General features: G+C 41.7%; 1 non-coding gene across 1 annotated transcript; it reads left to right on the plus strand.

Moving 5' to 3' along the window:
- The first annotated feature begins 3,352 nt into the window (after positions 1–3,352).
- Positions 3,353–3,419, plus strand: LOC133049753 (small nucleolar RNA SNORD49). Its single transcript, XR_009691443.1, has one exon. It is a non-coding gene; the product is annotated as a small nucleolar RNA SNORD49 (small nucleolar RNA).
- Positions 3,420–14,955: the final 11,536 nt, after the last annotated feature.

A 14,955-nucleotide genomic window follows, 5' to 3' on the forward strand; every position in this document is an offset into this window, starting at 1 on the left:
AGAAACTGAACCAAATGCCCTCTAACATTCCATATCTTATTTCTGCACCTTTTCCCTGCTACCTCTTTGCCTAAAATCTTCTTCTCATTGTATCTATTAGAATGTTATCTGTCTCTCAAAGTACAAGCCCAAAACAACCATATTCTCCTAAAGGGGACAGCCCTATCACATTAACTATAACTCATTCTCTGTCCCTCCTTCATCTCAACAATCAGGCTGTGGTGTAAATCCTTAGAGCTGAAGTGTATGGATTATCTGGCTCCTAGAACTTTTGTTTCAAGTCAAATATTTTCTAAGTTTATGTGCCAATTGACTTTGTTCCATCATTGGTTTGAGGGCAGGTCATAGCTTCTCAGAGAAAAGATGTCTTCCTGAGTGTCTCTCTCATGCACTGAACTGAGAGGAGCAACATGTGAAGGGACGAAAGCTCTGGTTTAAGAGCAAGGACTCCAGACTCATCGTCCAGGCTGTGCCCCTAGTCAGTTATATAAATGGCATTAAGTCACTTAACTCCTTTGATCTTCAGTTTTCTCATGCATGCATGGAGATTATCCCCAATTTCAATGGACTATTGGAAGTGAAAAGAGCTACAGAAAGCAAAGGAAATGTGTACTCAGAAAATATGCCTGCTTGCTCTGCCTGTTAGAAGTCTTAGCTCTCAAGTTTCAGGCTTGGTTTCGTGGAAGGAATTCAGATTTGCACTGACTCCACTGGAATTATATGATACTTGGTATTATTGCAATGAAGATGCAAGATGGTGCTGACCTTAGGTGTGGATAAGTTAATAAAATAACAGTTACTAGTTCTGCATATGCTTTGAGGATACACACACACACTCTCTCTCTTCCCATTCAGAAAACATAGGAAACACTGGTTTTCAAATACCCTGCGATCGAAACAGGAGACTGATCTCAAACATAAGAAAGGCACAAAAATATACTGCAACATAGAAACAAAATGGTATCACGCTTATATAGTAATAATAACAAACATACAGCATTGACCATGGACTGTGTGTGTGTACATTAAGTCGCTTCAGTCAAATCCAACTTTGTGACCCTATGGACTGTAGTCCGCCAGGCTTCTCCCTCCATGGGATTCTCAGGCGAGAATACTGGAGTGGGTTGCCATGCCCTCCTCCAGGGGATCTTCTCGACCCAGGGATCAAATCCCTGTCTCTTACATCTCCTGCATTGGCAAGCGGGTTCTTTACCACTAATGCCACCCAACATATAAATAAAATGGTATCAAGTTTATATAATAAAAATAACAAACATATAGCATTTACAATACCATAGGAGCTATTAATATTTGAAGCATTTTGCATGCATGACTGTATCCACTTCCCACAACAACCTTATGTGGTAAGTGCTGTTGGTATCTTCATTTCACAAATGAGGAGACTGGGAGGGTAGCTGGCCCATGGTCACAGAGTTGGTAGCAGAGCTGGAGTTCCACTCTCTCAATCACTTCATGCCTCTCAAGGGTGGTATGCCAGCTCAGATCCCTGGAAATAATCTTGTCCTAATTCCTACCACGATTTTGAGAACAGAGTTTGTGTGAAGAAATAAAAATTCTTATTTCCTAACATGATGAGCATTCATCTCAACTATTACTTTCTGCCACAAAGCCCCACCTGACCAGGCCCCTTCTACCTCTGATCCAGACAGTTGTAGTGACCCAGGTCCATGCTCTACATATCCATGGCACCTAGACTTCCCCCTATCACTAGACTTGAACCACTCTGCAGAAGTGGGGTTCTTTTTGGTCTCATCTTCTACATTTTAAAACTCATGAGCAACAGCATCCTTTATCTTTATAACCTCAGCATTTATCATGGAGCTGAGATCTCAATATATGTGTGTAGCATGAATGCCCATAAACATTTTTCTTCTTGGCAGGTTTATTTTTAATCATGGCAGGCTTTATATAAGAACTATCAGTCTCTTCAATGGAGAGTGTTTGATGAAAGGGATCAATGGGGGTGTGATAACTGGATAATTCTGTGGCTATGCCAGATGTTGTGTGTTGGCAGGGACAGGGAGGGGCAGAAGACCAGGGAAATGGAGTGTATTTTGCTTCCTCAATCATTGAGGGTCATCCGTGGAACAATAGAGGAAGTCCACAGCCTTGAACCCCTGCAGCTCTCTCCTCTGGAGGCTGCTGTGGCAGCAGTCACCCCCCCCCCAATCCCCCCACCCCCACTCCAAGTGAACTCATTAGCCAGAAAATTCAGCACAGTCAGGTTACTTTCACTATGTGTCCCTGTCCTTAGCCAGTGTTTTACCCAAGTAACTGAATGAAAACCAAACTGTCTCAAGAAAAATAGTAAGTCTCCTGGATATTATGGGAGAAAGATGTGAGAGAGTTGCAACTGAATGGGAGGAACATATACTCTTTCTCCCAAACACAGTTTTGAGGCTAAGGGAACTCTTGAAATTTCAGATGACAACATTTCTAAGCAAGAGAATATTCTATTCTAGAAAATGTGTTGAATAGTAGGGCCCTACAGCTAACAATGGTATCTCAGACAGTAAAGAATCTGTCTGCAGTGCAGGAGTCCCCAAGTTAAATCCCTGGGTCAGGAAGATTCCCCTGGAGAATCTTCCTATAATGGCTACCCCCTCCAGTATTCTTGCCTGGAGAATCCCATGGGCACAGAAGAATGGCAGGCTACAGTCCATGGGGTCATAAAGAGTCAGACTTGACTGAAGACTAACATTTTCACTTTCACAATTAACAATTTGAGATTCAACAGTTTGTAAACTGTAAAAAAGAAAACCCCCTCCACATGTCTTAATTAAAACATTTGTAATCTCCTACACAACAAACTGTGGAAAATTTTAAAAGAGATGGGAATACCAGGCCACCATACCTATCTCCTGAGAAACTTATGTGTGGGTCAGAAGCAACAGTTAAAACCAGACAAGGAACAACTGATTGATTCAAACTGGGAAAGGAGTATGACAAGTCTGTATATTGTCACCCTGTGTATTTAACTTCTATGAAGGGTACATTATGCAAACTGCTGGGTTAGATGAATCACAACCTGGAATCAAGATTGCCAGGAGAAATACCAACAACCTCAGACATGCAGATGGTATCACTCTAATGGCAGAAAGTGAAGAGGAACTGAAGAGCCTCTTGATGAGGGTGAAAGAGGAGAGTGAAAAAGCTGGCTTAAAATTCAATATTCAAAAATATGGTATCCAGTCCCATTACCTCATGGTAAACACATGGAGAAAAAGTGGAAACAGTGATAGATTTTACTTTCTTGGGCTCCAAAATCACTGTGGGCAGTGACTGAAGCCATGAAATTAAGATGTTTGCTCCTTGGAAAGAAAGCTATGACTGTCCTGATGATCCCGTAGGAAGTGCCGTCAGAAGCGATAACTGATGACTTTTACGCTTACCTGATGCAGTAAGAGAAAAAAAAAAGAAAGCTATGACAAGCCAAGACAGCATATTAAAAAAACAGAGACATCACTTTGCTGACAAAGGTCTATACAGTCAAAACTAGGCCTTTCCAGTAGTCATGTACAGATGTGAGACGTGGACCATAAAGAAGACTGAGCACCAAAGAACTGATGTGTTTGAACTGTGGTGCTGTAGAAGAGTCTCTTGGAAATTAAACCAGTCAGTCCTAAAGGAAATCAACCCCAAATATTCATTGGAAGGACTGATGCTGGAGCTGAAGCTCCAATGCTTTGGCCACCTGTTGACTCCAAAGAGTCGACTCATTGGAAAAGACCCAATGCTGGGAAAGATTGAAGGCAAAAGAAGGGGGTGGCAGAGAATGAGGTGGTTAGATAGCCTCACCAGGTCAATGACATGAATTTGAGAAACTCTGGGAGACAGTGGAGGATAGAGGAGCATGGTGTGCTACTAACCACAGAGTCGCAAAGAGTCAGACACAACTTAGTGGCTAAACACCACCACCACCATACATTGCCTGCGTGGAGTAAAGTAAGCACATATGTGTGATGAAGGAAAGAACAGAAACTTTGTTCTGTGGGAAGAAGAGAGATGAAAAAGAGATATCTGGAGGTCAACTGAACTCAATAAACATTTAGTCAGATCAAGTCCTGTGTGGGATGGCTGAGCATGGAAACTGGAGCCAGATAAGACTCTGAGCAATCCGTGGGAAGGGGAAGTGGTAATGAGACCAGACATGTAGAATTCTGGAGAACATGTCTGGACATGAAGACAGGATGAGAGAGAACAAGGAAAGGCCTGAGGGAGTTCACAAGAGGTCCCTGCACATGGTGACTTGCCTCCAGACTTGGGTGTCATCTTTCATGAAATCTTAGAAATTGAGAGGTAATGACTATATGGATTTTAACCCGAGTAGATCCTGGATTCTGTGATTTAGATTAAAACTGATGTCTTGCTATAGTTTTCTTGTCCACTGCATTCTGTACTCTTTTGTGTTCCAGAAGAACTATGAAGTCAAAGAACTGTTCTTTTTTATTTTTATTAAAAACTGTGCTTCTTTTGGTGGGAGTGTGGGTGGGGAGACATGACCAACTTTAACTATAATCCTGATGTGGAGTTTCAATATGTGATTCTCTCCAAATTCAGGCTTCAGTTTTTGTATGCCTATTTTTAAGATCCACCATACCAATGTTTGTTCCACAAGATCCTAGTCTTTTAAGATGTTAACTGAAAGATCTCTCTCTCTCTCTCTCATACACACATAAAGACACATATTCAGAGAAATTCATGCCCTTGCCCCAGGTCTGAATTATTATTGCTAACTAAGTCATAGATTTTCATCATTTCAACTAAAATTTTTATGGAGGTCTGCAATGCGGGAGACCTGGGGACCTGGGTTCCATCTCTGGGTTAGGAAGATCCCCTGGAGAAGAGAAAGGCTTCCCCTTCCAGTATTCTGGCCCTGATCCACTGTTCTACACTTGCCTCACTTGTCCTCTGGACAAGATCATGCTGTGTGCTAAGTCACTTCAGTCATGTCCAACTCTTTGTGACTCTTTGGACTGTAGCGCGCCTCACTCCTCTGTCCATGGGATTCTCCAGGCAAGAATACTGGAGTGGGCTGCAATGCCCTCCTTCAGGGTATCTTCCCAACCCAGGGATCAAACCCATGTCTCCGATATCTCCTGCATCAGCAGGTGGGTTCTTTACCACCAGCGCCACCTGGGAAGCAGAAGGTGGAGGCAAATGTTCACAGTATTATGAAGGGACTGAATCACAGGACTTGGAGAGGAAAGTAGAGTGTATGAAAGTGAATGGGGCATGAGGCCAAAACAGGAGGATGGCCGAGTAGGAATGGAGCTCTAAGAGTCAACAGTGCTGAGCAGACATGGGAAAGGTACCAGCCGGGGGAAAAAAGAATTAACAGAATGGATGGCTACTCCTGCCAAGTTGATACGTGATTGAAGCAGGGTGAATCAGTAGTTGAAAGATGAAACTTTCTTCCAGGAAAAGACTTCACAGCTCTGCCCTACCAATAATAAGACCCATGAGGAGCCAAGTATTAATTAGCAGTGAGTACATGAAAATCTATCTAAACCTAGGGAAAGCAGGCTTAAGCAATAGGAAACACTTCTCCCTAAGTTGATTCAACATAAAACCTTTCAAAATGTCAGCAGAAATGAGAAGCCAATCCTAAAATTTATATAGGAATGTGAACCCAGATTAGGCAAGATAAATTTGAAAAATAAAAGAATAAAGCTGAAGGACTTTCAATCTCCAATTTCAAAACTTGCTGTAAAGCTGCGGTAGTCAAAATAGGATGATATTGGCATAAGGACAGACATATTGATTGATAGAACAAAATTGAGTCCAGATACAAGCGCTTATATTTATAGACAAATAAGTTTTTGCATAAGTGCCAAAGTAATCACTGGTAGAGTGTATACTCTAGGAAAGGGCAACCCACTCCGGCATTCTTGCCTGGAAAATCCCACAGATGGAGGAGCCTGGTGGGCTCCCGTCCATTGGGTCACAAGAGCCAGACACGACTGAGCAACTGATCGCACACATACTCTCTTCAGCAAATGGTACTGGGACAATTATATATCTGCATACAAAAATTAATTTCAACTCTTTCTCACATCATACACAAAATTTACCCCCAAAAGTGAACATAGACCTAAACATAGGTGATAAATCTACAAACATTTTAGAAGAGGAAAAAAAATGACATTGGGTTAGGAAAAGTATTCTTACTATGACACTTAAAAAAGGTTCAAAAGGAAATAAAATGATGAATCTCATAATTTTGGATTCTATTTGAATGGTTTGGTGAGATTCAACAGAGGAGTGGTGTACAATATATTAAATGAACTGAAAGTCTTTGTGTCAGGAAGCTTTTTGCTCATCCTCTGCTCTGCTCTGGGCCAATAAACCCATCAATTACCAATAATTACACCCAGTAATTACAATTACTGGTAATAGTAATTATAGCAGTTTCCTATGGCTGATATAACAAATGATCACAGAATAGTGGCTTAAAATGAAACAAATTTATTGTCTTACAGTTCCAGAAATCAGAAGTCTAAAAACAGTCTCACTGGGCTATCTATGGTGTCAGCATGCTCCATAGACGGCTACAGAGGAGAATCTGTTTTCTTGCCTTTCCCAGCTTCCAGAGACCACCTGCATTCCTTGGCTCATGGCCCATTCCTCCGTCTTTAGAGCCCACATCATAGCATCTTCTTATTCTCTCGTACACCTGTTTCTATCATCACAGTGCTTTCTCTCCCTGACCTTCCCGGGTCCCTTTAATCAGGACCCTTGTTATTCCAGCAAAGAATCCAGAATAATCACTCCATCTCAAGATACTTAATTGCATTTACAGAGTCCATATGCCATGTTAAAATAATATTTTACAGGTTTCAAGTTTAGGAATAGACATCTTGGGGGGTCATTATGCAGCCTACTACAGTAACAGTAAGTTTCCCTGGTGGCTCAGTCAGTAAAGGATCTGCCTGCAATGCAGGAGACCTAGGTTCAGTCCCTGGGTTGGGAAGATCCCCTGGAGAAGGAACTGGCAACCCACTCCAGTATTTCTGCCTGTAGAATCCCATGGATAGAGCAGCCTGGCGGGCTACAGCCCATGGGGTCACAAGAGTCAGATATGACTTAGTGACTTAGTGATTAAACCATCACCACAGGAACAGTATCATAAAAAATGTTCACTCTGAAGTTACCTACTGTATAAACTGTATCAATTATTTTAGAAGATATGATGAAACTAAACATAAGAACTTTTTGACATACAATTTAATCCCAATAAGATTTTCCATTTAGGGGGAAGAGTGTGTGTATGTGTATGTGAAGGAGGCTGTCAGATTTCAAAGCTGATCTGCACTTTTACTTTGATATGGAGAGACTAAAAATATCTCCAATTGCAAAATACAGACATAGGGATCATGGTGAGAACAAACCATCGCATTCCCAGTCCTCAGTATTTTGAGGAAAGGGGTATACTTTAGCATAATTGTAGGACACCAGCTGGTAAAATGTTTTGAAAGATGTCTTTATTTATTTTTTAGTTTTCTTAAACATCTGGCCTCTTCTTAGTAGACTTGGATGTTAGAGAATTTTAATTTCTTTTGAGTTCTGAAGTAATTATTCTTGTCATACTTTTTCAGTTCCTACTTGATTTCCTAGCTAAATTTTGAGATTATTTTAAACCCCATTGCCAGGTTTTGTGACTCTCTAATATAGCAGGATAAGAAAGTATTGATTATAGTTTCCCCATGTTAACAATTTCACAGTATCTTACTGAACAGGATAGGATTCATCCCAGGAGACTGGCCTATATCATGGTTTGAGAAATTTGATATTTTAATATCTGTATCCTAGCATTCCACTCTATAATCACAGGCAGTTATTATTCTCCAAGGAAAAATATATTCATCTATTTGTTTTTACTTATTTTCTGCTTTGTTGTAAATGACTTTAAGATTTTTCATTTGAAACTATGTGTCTGGATCAACTTAATTTTATGTAAAAATCTCAATGGCAGTTTTATAGTTTCTCCTTAAAACCTTCCAACTCAGACATGAGAAAAACTTCCAGGACTCTTCAGAGCTACATTTTGGACTCTGGTGTCTACAAACCACATCAGATGGTAGACTGAAGTTGGCAATCCAACAATAGCTAATATCCTGGAGTGTTCTCCTGGATTCATGCCTAGGACAGTGTGGACTTCCTCCTCTGCCCCCTGAAATCTGGTCTGTGTCCAGCTGGTCCTGGCACACTTAGAGCCAGCACCGGGAGGCATTTGGCGAGGATGGACACTGACGCCCTCAGCTGGGTAGAGTCTGTACAGCCAAGTGCTAGGACATTGACACCCATGCTGTGGTTGAGGGATCCCACATGGCTCAAGAGTTAACCTCAGTCTCATGTTGAAGTGTTGGTGCTCTACAAGCACTGTCTTGGTCAACCTCACAACATCTATATGAAGTAGGCATCATAGTTATCCCCATTTTATAAATGGGAGACTCTGAGGTTGATCTGAAAATAATCTCCTCATCATGTCAATTCCCTTGGCACTTTTTCCATCCTCAGTCTAAGGTTTTCTTTTTGAATTAAATTTTTACTGGGGTATAGTTGATTTACAGTGTTGTCTTATTAGTTTCTGCTATGCAGCAAAGTGAGTCGGTTATACATATATCCACTCTTTTTTAGATTCTATTCCCATATAGGTCATTACAGAGAATTGAATAGAGCTCCCTGTGCTAAGATATTCTTTTAAAAAGCAAGAGTTTGGGGATCTATGAGAGTTCAGGTCCTAGGTTGAGCACTTACTAGCTGAGTCCCTGTGAGCAAGTTACTTAACTCCTCTGTGCCTCAGTTTCCATGCCTATAAAATAAAAGGAGTAGCAGTGTTGTTCTCAAAGGGTTGTCACAGGGTCAACTGAGATCAGGCCTGGAAATTACTTGGAGCAATACCTGACACGTAGTAGGTATTAACTAATTCTCAATGTTAGTTTTATTGTGCTTTTCACCTCATTTGTTATTTTACAATAGTTTATATGTGATTTTTTTCCCTCCTAGAAAGTTAGAAAGTAAGCTCTAATCTAGAGATTGTCATACTGAGTGAAGTAAGTCAGACAGAGAAGGAGAAATATCATATGACATCCTTTGTATGTGGAATCTAAAAAGAAATGATACAAATGAACTTACAAAACAGAAACAGACTCACAAACTTAGAGAACAAACTTATGGTGGCCAGGGAAAAGGATAGGAGGGAGGGATAGTTAGGAAGTTTAGGATGGACATGTATAATGCATACTGCTTTATTTAAAATGGATAACCAACAAGGACCTACTGTATAGCACGTGGACCTCTACTAAATGTTATGTGGCAGCCTGGATGGGAGGAGAGTTTGGGGCAGAATGGATACATGTATATATGCGTGGCTGAGTCCCTTGGCTGTTCACCTAAAACTATCACATTGTTAATTGGTTATTTACTGTTGTTTTAGTCGCTAAGTCAAGTCCAACTCGTTGTGACCCCATGGACTGTAGCCCACCAGGCTCCTCTGTCCAAGGGATTTTCCAGGCAAGAATACTGCTGTGGTTTGCCATTTCCCCCTCCATTGGATTTTCTTGACCCAGGCATTGAACAAGTGTTTCCTTCATTGCAGGCAGATTCTTTACCACTGAGCCAGCAGGGAAGCCAAAAACAAAATAAAAAGTTAAAAAAAAAAAAAAAAAAAAAAACTGATTTGTGACAAGAAAGGGAAAAAAAGCAAGCAAGCTCTTAGAAGGAAAGGAGGTCTTATTCATCGTGAATCCCTTGGAGCACCCAACACAAAACAGGCCCTCAATATTTATTTGATCGCTGATTTACTTATTTACTCACATTACAAAACACAGTTGCTCTTATTAAATTTATCATCATCGGAAGAGGTCCAAACTTGTCTTCATACAATGGAGAAACCAAATTAAATGACGTGGTGTCTGTTAGACTAAATGGGAACACTGAGCTATGTCCTGAAGGCTGGTGCAAACATATTCCATGGGAGGAGGGTCTGTTTATCTGGTCACCTGGGTAACATGCTTTTATTGGCTCCTGCCATTGCTGGTAACACTTTCCTTGCATAATGAATTTTCACTAATTACATCCAAATAACATTTTTTTTCTTTAGCTGCTATTTCATTAACTTATATGAACTTCTTTTAAAATAATCTGTCCTAAGAAAAATAATAATAAGATTTGGGGAAAACTGCAAAGTAATTAAAGCCTTGTTGAAATAACTTGGTGTTAAGGACAGAAAACTTGGAAACAATTCACATAAACAGATCGCCACATCTGAATGGTCTACATCCGAAGAGCCCATGCAGATTATCTGGTCTATTAAGTTCCTGCCCGTTGTTTCTAAGGTCAAGAGACAATTAGGAAAGTGTTTTGAGTATCTGAAAGGAATTAAGTCCAATGCTGCTCTGTACCCAAAAGATGTCAATCCAAGTAATTGGTTCAGTAAGTCTTAGTGTGAGGACTTTTGAAATATCTCATTTGCTTTGTACACTGGGATGACATCAAAATGAGGTAATTCATTTAGTGGTTCTTTGAAAAACATTACTGCAGCCTTCATATGTAAAGGAGTATTACTATTACTAGAAGAAATCAGCCCATAAATCCTAACAATGATAAAAGCTGATTTTAGGGTCATATTATTTCAACTCATCAGGAATAACTGAAAAATTTGTAATGAGTAATTCTTACAACCTGTGATTATGTGATCACTTGTACACATAATGATACTAGTTATCAGTTGCTTAACACTATGTGCTGTGCCCTTTATATTTCACATCCCACAATATTCATCATGTTTCTAAGAATTCTGATTTCCATCCCAGGCGAAGAACTGGAAGTGAAGACAGGTTAAGTGACTTACTCAGCATCACACAGCTCATAAGAGGCCTGAGCCTCTTAGATATTCAAACCGTGTCTGGTTGACTCTAGACTGTGTTCTCGACCTTAAACTGCACCACATCCTGTTTTCCACACTGCCTCCCACTGAGATCCCAGCTGCCTGGACTTCTGATGTGGAGCCTTGCCCCTCCACCTTTCCTTAGACACTCTCTTTACTTTCAGTACTTTACAATGTGAGTGTTTAGGAGAATCAGAGTGATCTGAGGTTTCTGACTCATTAAAATGCATGATAAGGCATGATGATACAAGTTCTCCAAAACTCCATAACACCTGTGTCATTACACTCCAAGGGGATGTGGAAACCAACAGCTCTCTGCTCTCACAGTCAGATAAAGCCACAGAAAAGCCACATTTGATGTGCTAACTGTGATGCCTGAGTACCGCCTCCTTATTCTTTGGAAAATAAATAGCCCATCCTTCTTCTCAAAAGAAATCAATAAGTACTGCCATATTTTATATTTTTCACAAAACACAGATATCTATTTTTAGTACATAAAAGTGTTTTCAAGATCCTTAATTTTCATAATGAGGCCCTGAAAAGCTGGAACATCTCCAGGGTCACTTAGCCATCACACAGGTGTGCCCCTGCGCACCTGCATCCAGCATGTGGCACAGTCAATACGACTTCCACTCATTCGCATATTTCTTTATTCACCAGTTCTGGACATACTTAGTGAGCACGGGGAGGTGCCAGGCACTGTGTAAAGTCCTGAAGAGTCACTGTCTCGCTCCTGAAACCCTTAGAGCCCAGGGAATGGACACTGACAAGGAAATGGAAAAAATCAAATCTGGGTGATGAGTGGTAAGAGGGACATATACTTCCAGCCATTGGGTGACTCTGATGATGGCACATGTCTTCTGCAGGAAGAGCTAATGTCGAGCCAGCATGCAGCCTCCTAGTAATCATGAATAGAATAGGTCCTTAGGCTGAGTCTGCCTTCTCAGGATTCACAACCCTCAAAAGTTAGGGTGAAGATGGCACTGATGAACCTCTTTGCAGGGCAGGAATAGAGATACATATGTAGCGAATGGACTTGTGGACAGAGAAGGGAAAGGAGAAGGAGGGATGAATTGAGACAGTAGCACTGACATATATATTCTGTGCTGTGCTTAGTCACTTAGTCACGCCAGACTCTTTGTGACTCCATGGACTGTAGCCCACCAGGCTCCTCCATCCATGGGATTCTGCAGGCAAGAATACTGGAGCAGGTTGCCATGTGCTCCTCCACAGGATCTTTCCCACCCAGGGATCAAAGCCGCATCTCTTCCATTTCCTGCATTGGGAGGCAGGTTCTTCACCACTAGTGCTATGGGTAAAATAGGTAGCTCATGGGAAGCTGTTGTATAACCCAGGGAGATCAGCCCACCACTCTTCAAAGACTAGAGGGATGCGATTGGGGCAGAGGGGTAGGCGGGAGGCCCAAGAGGGAGGGGACTTATGTATACTTACAGCTGATTCACTGTGTCGTATGGCAGAAACCAACCTAACATTGTGGAGCAATTCTCCTCCAATCAGAAAGAAAAGCCAGAGTAAGACTCTCACTAGAGGGGCATGTCATCTTCACTGTGGCTGGTCTCCCATCCTTGGGACAGACGCATGTACATCTGTTCCACCCCTAGGCAGGTTCTCTCCCCTCCAGGAGGCTGAATCTCACCAACTACATCATCTGAACTCGCTTTCTCCCTGTTTCTGATTTCGTTCGTGTCTGCTTCGTCACTCAGTCGTGTTCAACTCTTTGCGACTCCCAGACTGTAGTCCTCCAGGCTCCTCTGTCCATGGGATTTTTCAAGCAAGAACACTGGACTGGGTTTCCATTTCCTTCCCCAAGGGATCTTCCCAACTCAGGGATCAAAACCACATCTCCTGTGTCTCCTGCACTGGCAGGCAGATTCTTTACCTGCTGAGCCATCGGTGAAAAGAAATATTGCCAAGAGATGAGAGGGTGGGAATTTCAGGGGTTTGGAGCATTCCTTCTCCCTCTCTGTCCCCACCACTCTCACTCAGCTTTGGCTAACATGTGTCCTTCCATGAGCAGCGTCTGCTGAGAAACATCTACTGTGCAAACCTTCCTCCACAGCTCTGGCTCCCACTGGGCTCCAGGGGTGCTATTTCTTCCCAGTGCCCCGGCAACATTAGGTTGGCAGTGGTTTCCTGGAGTTAGTCTATGGCACCTCCACCTGTGTCCCTTTAATCCTGCTCATACCTCTGATGGGCTTCCCAGCTGGCTCAGTGGTAAAGAATCATCCTGCCAATGCAGGAGACACTTGAGGCTCGGGTTTGATCCCTGGATTGGGAAGATTCCCTGGCAGAGGAAGTGGCAACCCAATCCAGTATTCTTGCTGCGCAAACCCCATGGATAGAAGCCTGACTGGCTACAGTCCGTGGGATCGCAAAGAGTCAGGCACAGCTGGGTGACTGAACACACACACTTAGCTTTGGAGCCAGTCTTTCATTAAAGCCTCTGTTTTCTGCCAGGACCCTGACTGATACAGTGACACAACAATGTAACCCTGCTTTCTACTATATTTTGAGGCGTGGGAAAATGTAATTTTGAGGATGAGATACTCAATGGCTTCTGACATTTTTAAGAAAAAAAAAAAAATTCATTTTTTATCTGAATCAGAATTCTGTTTTGATCTTCTAGAAGAGGAGAGAACCAGACTGAGTCTCTAGTCCTGGCTGCTGTAAGGAGTTAATTTTTGGCAACAATTCCATGCTGTGCTTTGTAGCCATTGTATAGTTTAGTATAAGGCTGGACAAGATTAAGAAACTTATTTAGTATCATACCCAGTCTAGTCAATGACAGGACTGGGTTTTAAGTTGTTTCTACATGACTCTAAAGCCTATGCACATTCTCTAACATGAGCGTCTCCCTTTTAATTCACAAACTTACTCTCCTGACTTGACACGTTCTTCCTTGGTTCCACTTTATGTCATTACCTGGATGTTTCATTGTCACTTTGAGATCAAATCTCTCTCTCTCCCTTGCTTTCATTCTCATGTTTTCCTTCTGCTCCCGCCCAGAAGTGGTTGGACAGTCGTATCTGTCCGTTCCCTGTGCTCAGAAGCTCAGGGACTTCTGTTTATCCTATCATACCAGTTAATGTCAAGAGCCCCAAAATGTGTCATAATAAACTGGGTGGAGGCTTAGGCTGTAGCACCTGTCTTAAGTGGAGGGAAAAATCTCCTTTCCTACTTCTTCTATTTATATATAAATACATTTTCTATATATATGCTTAGCCATAGTCCACAAGACAACCCAGGCTTGCCACCTTCCTATTCTTTCCCACTTCACACATCCAGTGCTGAATGATTCTTGCCCCTTTCCTAGCCACTCTCCTCTCCCCTTAGCAAATACTCCATACATAACCGATCAGAAAATGTAGAGTGGTTCCAGTGCCCCATGCAACGTGAAGCAGGGTTGGAGAGGTGGGGGGCCGGGGATATAGGAATATGTGTGATGCCTTTTGCTTTATCATCAATAGATTAAATGTAAATTGCTATACAGCATACATTTCTTGAATCACTCCCATTCGATAGATTTCCCTTCTTTCTTTATTCTACTACACATCTGTTTATACCCAGGTTTCCTGAAAGAGTTTCCTACTGGTCCTTCTGCTTTCCAGCTTTTCCTCCCATGTGGGGTTCTAAGCACTGAGCTCTCCTCCCCACCTTTCTGTGATTTTTCTCCTTCATTACATGCTTCATGCATATTTAAGCCTCTTTTTTATTGCTATTGTTACTATCATTTTCTCTAAGTAAGTTAATAATTTTATTATTGTGTGTGTGTTAGTGACTTAGACATGTCCGACTCTTTGCAATTCCATCAACAGTAGCCTGCCAGGCTCCTCTCTTCCTGGGATTCTCTCTAGGTAAGAATACTGGAGTGGGTTGCCATGCCCTTCTCCAGGAGATCTTCCTGACCCAGAGATCAAATCCAGGTCTCCTGCACTGAAGGCAGATTCTTTACCATCTGAGCTACCAAAGAAGCCCTAATTTTATTATTATTACCATATTATTATTACTAAAGCAATATATAT

Source organism: Dama dama, chromosome 30, assembly GCF_033118175.1.
Source record: "Dama dama isolate Ldn47 chromosome 30, ASM3311817v1, whole genome shotgun sequence".
Lineage (NCBI taxonomy): Eukaryota > Metazoa > Chordata > Mammalia > Artiodactyla > Cervidae > Dama > Dama dama.